The sequence below is a fragment of the Gekko japonicus genome, unplaced genomic scaffold (genome assembly GCF_001447785.1).
Source record: "Gekko japonicus isolate JY-2015 unplaced genomic scaffold, Gekko_japonicus_V1.1 scaffold758, whole genome shotgun sequence".
NCBI lineage: Eukaryota > Metazoa > Chordata > Lepidosauria > Squamata > Gekkonidae > Gekko > Gekko japonicus.
Genome location: NW_015169197.1, coordinates 200,600 through 208,410, shown reverse-complemented (window position 1 = coordinate 208,410; position 7,811 = coordinate 200,600).

Sequence of the window (7,811 nt, the reverse complement as noted above, 5' to 3'; positions counted from 1 at the left end):
CCAGGAGGAAATGGCAGGTTTGGAAGGCGGAGCCTATGGTATTGTACCTTTCTGAGATCCCACCCCTCCTCAATCCCCACCCTCTCCAGGCTCTACCACCCAAATCTCCAGGAATATCCCAACCTAGAGTTGGCAATCCTATCTCTTTCCCAGCCAACCATCAACCTACCTTTATCTGCCCCTCTGACTTCAACTTTTCATCTCCCCCCCACATGCAGCCTCTACCTAGGAAAAGTACAGTCTTTCTCCCTGTAACTGTCTGAGGTCCCACCCCTCCCCAAACTCTGGCTTCTGTAGACTCCACCACAAAATCTTCAGGAATTTCCCAACCAGGAGCTGGCAACTCTAGTCAGGACTGGTGACCGATCCTCCATGCATTCAGATGAACACACGTGTATGAAGCAGTAGTGTTTATTAAAGCAATGAAGAAGCTGGAACAGCAGGAGTGTTTAGAATGACCCAATAATGAAGGGCACAAGATATTAAACAGATTCATACAAAGACATAACCAATCATTATGGTTCCCGCTTTCACAGGTCTGTTAAACCTAGTGCCGAAAAGCCTGGGAGCCGAATGGCCTGAAACAGATAAACAATTATTTCATTCCCATGCGCTAGCTCATTATAGATAAAAGCAGAAGACACCACTCCGCACCTGTTAACCTTGGAAGATAACATGTTACCAAGCATACTACTAGCATTTACAGAAAGGAATGTCAGCAGCAGGCATGAGCAGGGGAGATACAGGCTGGCACTTGAGAGAATGCACAAATGTTACACAGAACTCTTTGGCAGCTAGCTGACAACTGGCCCCAATGAGTTCCCCACCAAGGCCAAATTAGACCTAGAATGGGCCTCCTGCCTTTGACTTTTTACCGACAGAAGCAAGCTTGGTTGCCTAGCAACAGCCACTGAAGAACATCTTAGCCCCACAGGAGCCAAGCAGGAGAAGTGTCTTCGTCAGGAGAGACAGCTGTTTTGGCAGTTTATTCTGTCAGGGAAGTGGCCAGGTTGGCAGTGGGTCATGGAGAGGAGAGGACCCAGCACCCAGCCAATGGCACGTGAGTACTCTTGAGTGATGGTTGATGGGCCAATGGCTGATGGAGTGCACTGCACACCCAGTGGGAGAGCCAGAAAGTGCCAACATGTTGGGCTTATATATATATAGGATACTTAAATGCGCAGCATATCTTTCAGGTACAAAAGATCCCAAACAGTTTCTTGAACCTCCATTTTGGAAGCTGACAGCTGACAAAGATGGCTACTTCAGAGACCCAATGCCAATCAAAGGAAACAATACAGGTCTAGATGGGTCAGTGGTCTGCCTTGGTCTAAGGCAATATTATGCTTTCAGAAGTTGATTTGAAGGTGTTTGAAGTTTTTAGCTAGGATTGCAATAATAGTATTTATATAGTATGCTTAGTTCCTTACCTGCTTGAAGCAGTACATTATTTAACAATGTGAGCTAAGGTAGCATGGTGTTTCAAAGAGTAAGCAGTGAGTCTGGAGGTCACATCCAACCTAAATGGTGTTACCACCAATGGCCTGCCTTGTTGTTTGAGGAAGTTAGCTATGCAGCAGGATAGGCCAGAGAGGTACAGGAATCGCACACCACTTGTTTACCAAGGTCCGGCACAGTAGGAATACCCCAGATTTGAAGAGTAAATTAAATAGTTTTTATTAAAATAGGTCTCTAATTACAAGCACACTTTCAAAACATTCAAAAAGAGCAAGCAATACAGAACTAAGAAAGCAGAGGTGATTGACAGCAAATATAGGGGTCAGTTACAGGGTGATACAACCTGTCCAGACGTGCAGGGGTCCATGGAGATGAGTTTATGACCCAAGCCAGAGGTTTGGGGTGAACTGCCAGTTGGCATCAGGGGCAGACACACAATCTGAGGCCATGTGCTCTGACGGATATAGACTTTGGAAAACAATGCTGACAAATGGGAGGTCTTGAGGGGCTTACCCCAGGTGAAGACAAAAGATTACCTGGACCAATGATGAGCCTCAGGAGGTGTGGCATCCAGAGGGGCAAGCCCTACGTGGGACCAGTGAGCTTTCAGAGGGGCACAGTCTAGCTATAATGGGATTAAGTCAGGTGCTGGATGGGTAGCTGGGAGTGTGGCCTGGTGTTTCCCTGGTGCCAGACAAAAGAGGTGATGTTTCTTAATGTGCAGCAGGATGAACCTGAATGGGAGGCCATTCGCTAGATATGGAGAGTTAATGTTTCCTTGATAGGTCTGGCATAGGTATAAGAAAGCAGATAATTTAGACAAATATATGGAGACGGGAATGAGAGGATTATTCCAAAGGTATTTCCTGACATATAGGTGAAACAGGAGAGGGGGATGGAAACACGCAACATACTTCATTCATGACAATAGCACAGACCAGAGGCTCTTTGTCCCTGCTTGTCTGTACAGTAGAAGATGCCAGAGGCGAGAGCAGAGACTTGCCCATTCTAGTCCTTTTTAGACTGAGCTGACAGGATAGACGGGCTTGCATGGAGGATATTTGGACATGCAGCCAGCCTGGAGAATCTTCACTTGGCCAGAGTTTCCAGCCAAGAAGTGGTTCTCCTAGCCTCCCAACAAAAGCCACTTTTAAAGCCAAGCCTGGGTTTATGAGGGCACTGCTTGTGGAGGTTCAGAGGTCATTTGGAGTGTCTCTCTCTCAGGAAAGACCACCCCAGGTTCAGGGCTGAGGAGTGCTGAGATCAGGGCCCTGTGGGACTTGTCACAGTTCCGCAGGGCCGTGAAAACAGAACTTTTTAGGCAGGTGTTCCCCTAGGAGTGACGTCCTACCAGCAGCGCCCTGTGTGAACTCTGATCCAACACAACCTAGCGTGGTGGCACCGCTGAATGTGTCCCTAAACTGCACTTTATTTTTATCGCCATTGAATGAATGTTTTATATTGACTTGTCTAGGTTTTTAAATGATTTATTTTATTCTGTTACTGTAAAATGTATACTACTTATCAGTTTTTGGAAGCCGCCCTGAGCCCGCCTGGTGCGGAGGGTGGGGTAAAAGTGAAATAAATAATTAATTAATTAAATAAATAAATAAATAAATAAAAGCAAGTTATTCTGAATATAATTCCATTATGGTAATATTAAAAACGAAAAGAGCTGCGATGAAGACCACAGATCTCCATTCATCTTTGAAAGCCAACTAGTAAGCATGAGGCACCCTGATATAGTCTAGGGCTGCTTAGAGAGGGTATAATTCCATTATGGTAATATTAAAATCTAAAAGAGCTGCGATGAAGACCACAGATCTCCATTCATCTTTGAAAGCCAACTAGTAAGCATGAGGCACCCTGATATAGTCTAGGGCTGCTTAGAGAGGGGGCTTAAAATTTATATGTGGATAGGAGTCATGGCTCAGTGACAGAGTATCTGCTTTGAGAGTATCTGCTTTGCCAGCAGGTCCCAGGTTCAGACTCTGGCATCTCCTGGGGACCAGCTGCTGGTCAGAGTAAACAATAGTGACCTTAATAGACAACAGACCTGACTTCCCATAAGGCAGCTTCATATGTTCATTACACATTTAATGACACTATCCCACATGACATTTCATTTGTGTATGGCTGAACCCACACTGTACTGAACCTGAAAATACATATTTGAATGCATACTTGTAGGCAGTGAAATGGGGTGGGTGGGAGCAAAGTTGGTTTGTCCAATGTGTGGTGTGGTGGGTTGGCATATTTGGCAGTAGAGAATTCTCTGAGCAACTCTAATGCAAAGCAACAAACTACAGTCCTCCTCCTGACTGGTGGATCCATTGGCAGGAAAAGGATCCACCCTACCACTTTATATGAAAGCCTACAGTCTTTTCTCCTCACCAATGGAAAAAATGGCAGCCTGCTTTTGGAAGCAACAAGCTGAAATTCACCTCCCTCTGAGAAGACTGCATAGCAGAAATTTTGCATGAAATGCTGCAGTGGTGGTGGTGGTGGTGGAAAGTGCCGTCAGGTTGCAGCCAACTTATGGTCACCCTATAGGATTTTCAAGATAAGAAATGTTCAGAGATGGTTTGCTATTTCCTGTCTGTGTCTCGCATCCTTGGGCTTTTTTGGTGGTCTCCCATCTAAATACTAACCAGAGCCAACCTTGCTTAGCTTCTGAGATCTGACATGACCCAGCTAGCCTGAGCCATCCAGGTCAGGGCAATGCTGAAGAAATACTTCTTTACAAATATTTACACAGGAATAGAAAAGCACCCTGGCATGCAAAGCAATCTAGTAGATGTACCAGGAGATCTGCTTTTCATGATGAAGTGGAGACCAGTGTATGAATTCCCACTGTCCACCTGAACAACAACTGACTCGAAATCTTTTTATGGCTTGTCCCTGATAAAAATTGTTGGAGGTGGGGGGAGAGACAGTCTTTAAGAGAGACTATTTAAGAAATGCTAAAGGTACATGAGTACATTACGGCTTGTTCACAGCACCATTCTCTGTGATACTAAGTGCATTATGGAAGAAGGGAAGAATGTAATTAAGATCCAGCTGTAACAGAATTCTGGCATTAACTGTATTGGTGGCCCTTGCATGGTATCCTTAGAGAGAATTTAACATGTTTGGAAAGGGACTTGATTTCACATTGATCTTTTTATTTACAGTGTCTTGAAGTCTTCCCCATACACATGTATTTGGCTTGTTAACAGACCTTGTCAGAGGGCAGAAAATCCATTAATCTTTGCACATGAAGTAAGAACAGTTCCCCTCTTTTCTACTCTGTTTTGTTTTTCATTGTGAAAGAGCACTGCTGTGTTTATTATTTATCAGGTTAGTTTTTTGCAGGTTAGGATAAGTATGGAAAAACACACTGAAAGAAAGTACCACCATACAGCTCCCTTTGTCCCAATATATTTATATGTAGAGAAAATGTATGTTGTTATAACTTACATTTGGATCCTACACCATCTCCAGGGAACTCAAAAGCAAGCTTGCTTGAAGGTATGCTATTTTATTCTTAAAACCATGGAGAGCATACCTAACATAGTGACACCTGCCATTTTAAACATGAAAATTAGCATGCATGCTTGACTTAAGCCAATCAAATACTGAACTTTCAAATTTTTAAAAAAAGATTTTTTGTGGGTCAGAGGCAATGATAACATCATTACATGTGTGGAGGCAAAGCAAATAATCACTTCTCTTTCTGCCCTTAATGATAGTGGGACTTGGAGTGTTATCAAGGGCCCTGTTCCTAGTTGTGCGCTATTGGCCCCAACTCCATCTTGGCTAAATTCACCTTGGCAGCCATTTTACGAGCTAGCAATGCCTTGCTTTGGAAAAGGTGAGGTAAAGGTGTTCTTCAGGCTATGCTAACAAGTGGCCAAAACATTGGGTGGGAGACAGTTTCACTGATGGGACAAACACATGCTTACCTACCATCTTCCAGACACCTACCAGGCTTCCATCTTGCTCTGACTGAATGTTTAATAACACCACTGTTATGTTAATATGCTTAATAACACCACTGAGCACTTTATTTTGATAATCGTTGTTTTTATACGTTTTAGGTGTTTTACTGTTTTATATTGGCATGTGCTGCCCTTTTTGTGAGCCACCCTGGGCCCGTTTGCGGGGAGGGCGGGGTAGAAATATAATAATAAATAAATACAATAAAAAATACCTAGGTCTATCAATGTAACCTCATCAGCAAATGTAAGTCTCCTTGAAAGCAAAATCTAATACTATCAAGCAGCCAAGTGGGCTTGATTACTTTTACTGACCTTATCTGAATGTCTCCTACCAGCCTGCTTCAGGCATGGGTGAAGCGTCCACCCTGCCAGCCCTTTTGTCCACCCAGCCTGAATGCAATCACCCTTTGTTACTTTTCTGGGAAACCCCCTCCCCCCCAACTCCATCAAAGCCAGGAAATCCATAGATTCTCATCATAGACTCACCCTGAATTCCTGGACTTTACAATTCATTCTTTTGGGTTTTTTTCTTTTTCTTTTGGTGGTGGCTCCTATAACTATTGCTGTTCTCCCACCCAAACTCATGCAGTCTCACCCCTCTGCTGGCTCAGATGCTGCCTGCCAACTGCACTCTTCTCTTTTGGAACCAGCAAATATTCGTACTATTTCCTTGGGAGTTCTGGAAGTTCTGTCTAAAGTCCCTTACTCTCAATTTCTGGATCATTGAAATAGACAACTTAGACTATGGTCACACGGGCCAGTTGAAGCGGTGGGGAAGCGAGGCTATTCCCTCCAGAGGAACTTGACACACAGTTGTGAGATCACATAGCCCTTTGAAGCTGTGGGTGCAGCCCGTCACTGTTTGTTTTCCTTGCGCATAAATGAGGAATCACACCTCCACACTGAGGGCCCCCTATGGAATATGCGATGATGCACATACTGTGAAGGGGGGGGGGACATGGCGTGGAGTCAGGATGGCCTGATCAGACCATCCCAACAGCACGAGAGCGTGCTTGAGTGATCAGATAGGGGAAAGTCAACCCGTGGCCTGCCTTATCCAGATAACACTGGACTTTCCCCGGTGTCTTTTAACTTCGCTTCTATGGCAGAGCAGCACAGGCTGCTGATGACTGTGGGATGGTTCCCAGATGTTGCTGTCTGATCACTCTCTTTAGATCCATCAGGCATTCGCACCTATTTCAGATCTAAAGTAGCGTGTGATCGCAGCCTTAGTCTACCCAGCTCAGCAGACTGAGAATAGATGAAAGCCTTCTCTGTTCATTCCTTCTCTCTTTAAAAAATTCATTTCCTCTCCTTTAAATGAAGTGAATGAAGCTTTCATCCAGTATCTGTTTTAATCCAGGGTTTGTTTTTTTGTTTTGTCCTTTATTCTTCAGGTGTGTGAAACCTTAAGATCTGCTTGCCTTAAGAAGTCAAAGTGAGTTTAAGGAGCCCTATGAAAGGGTCTTTGGCAAGGCTTCTGGTTTTGGCAATCACCATGGCAGTAGCCTTCTCCTGGACCTCCAGGAGAAGCCTGCCAGTGCCCATGGCTGGGAGGGGGAACGATTGTCCATGCCACCCCAGGAGCCTGGGAGAGGGGCTCCCAGCCATGGGGTGCTAGAGAGCTCCCCCCAGTGAGAAAAGCCAGTGAGAGGTGTCTTGTAGGGGAAAAAGATCGGCACACCAGAGCAAGCGTTTGGTGATCAACCGATACTAGACACAAGCGAGCAATCATTGAAAATGTGAGTTTAAGTACAAGTGGGACAATGAAAAAGCGCATGGCTCTCCCAAAAGAAAATGAGGGGGGGAGGGGACTCTCCTCCATTAAGAACTGTTTACAGGCACTTTTAGCTACAAAAGGGAGGGGGCTGCTACAAAAAGTGACCGGAATAAAACAAAGAGACTTTAAGAGCTTACCACATTATAAAAGAACTTCCAGAGACTTTGACAAACTTTTGATAAAAGTAAACAATTCTCAAACATGGCGCCACCGACAGTGAAGGACTCTAGAGATAAACAAGCGAAAGCAAAGCTTCTTCCCGGAAGTTCCAGCCCTGTGAGTTCTACTCCTAGACAGGACTCAACAGCGGAACTTCAAAGGCTCTTGTCAGAAGCACTTTGCCCTCTGCTGGAGAAAATTACAGCAATTGACAAGAAGCTGAACACACAACAAGTACAAATGGCTGCAAACATGCAGAAAATCGAAAAAACGGAGCAGGAGCTTAAAGTGATTGATACCAAAAAAGATGGTCAAAAAACAGCAGGCACTGGAAGAAAAGTGTCTATTATTACTACTACTACTACTACTACTACTACTACTACTACTACTACTACTACTACTACTACTACTACTACTACTACTACTACTACTAC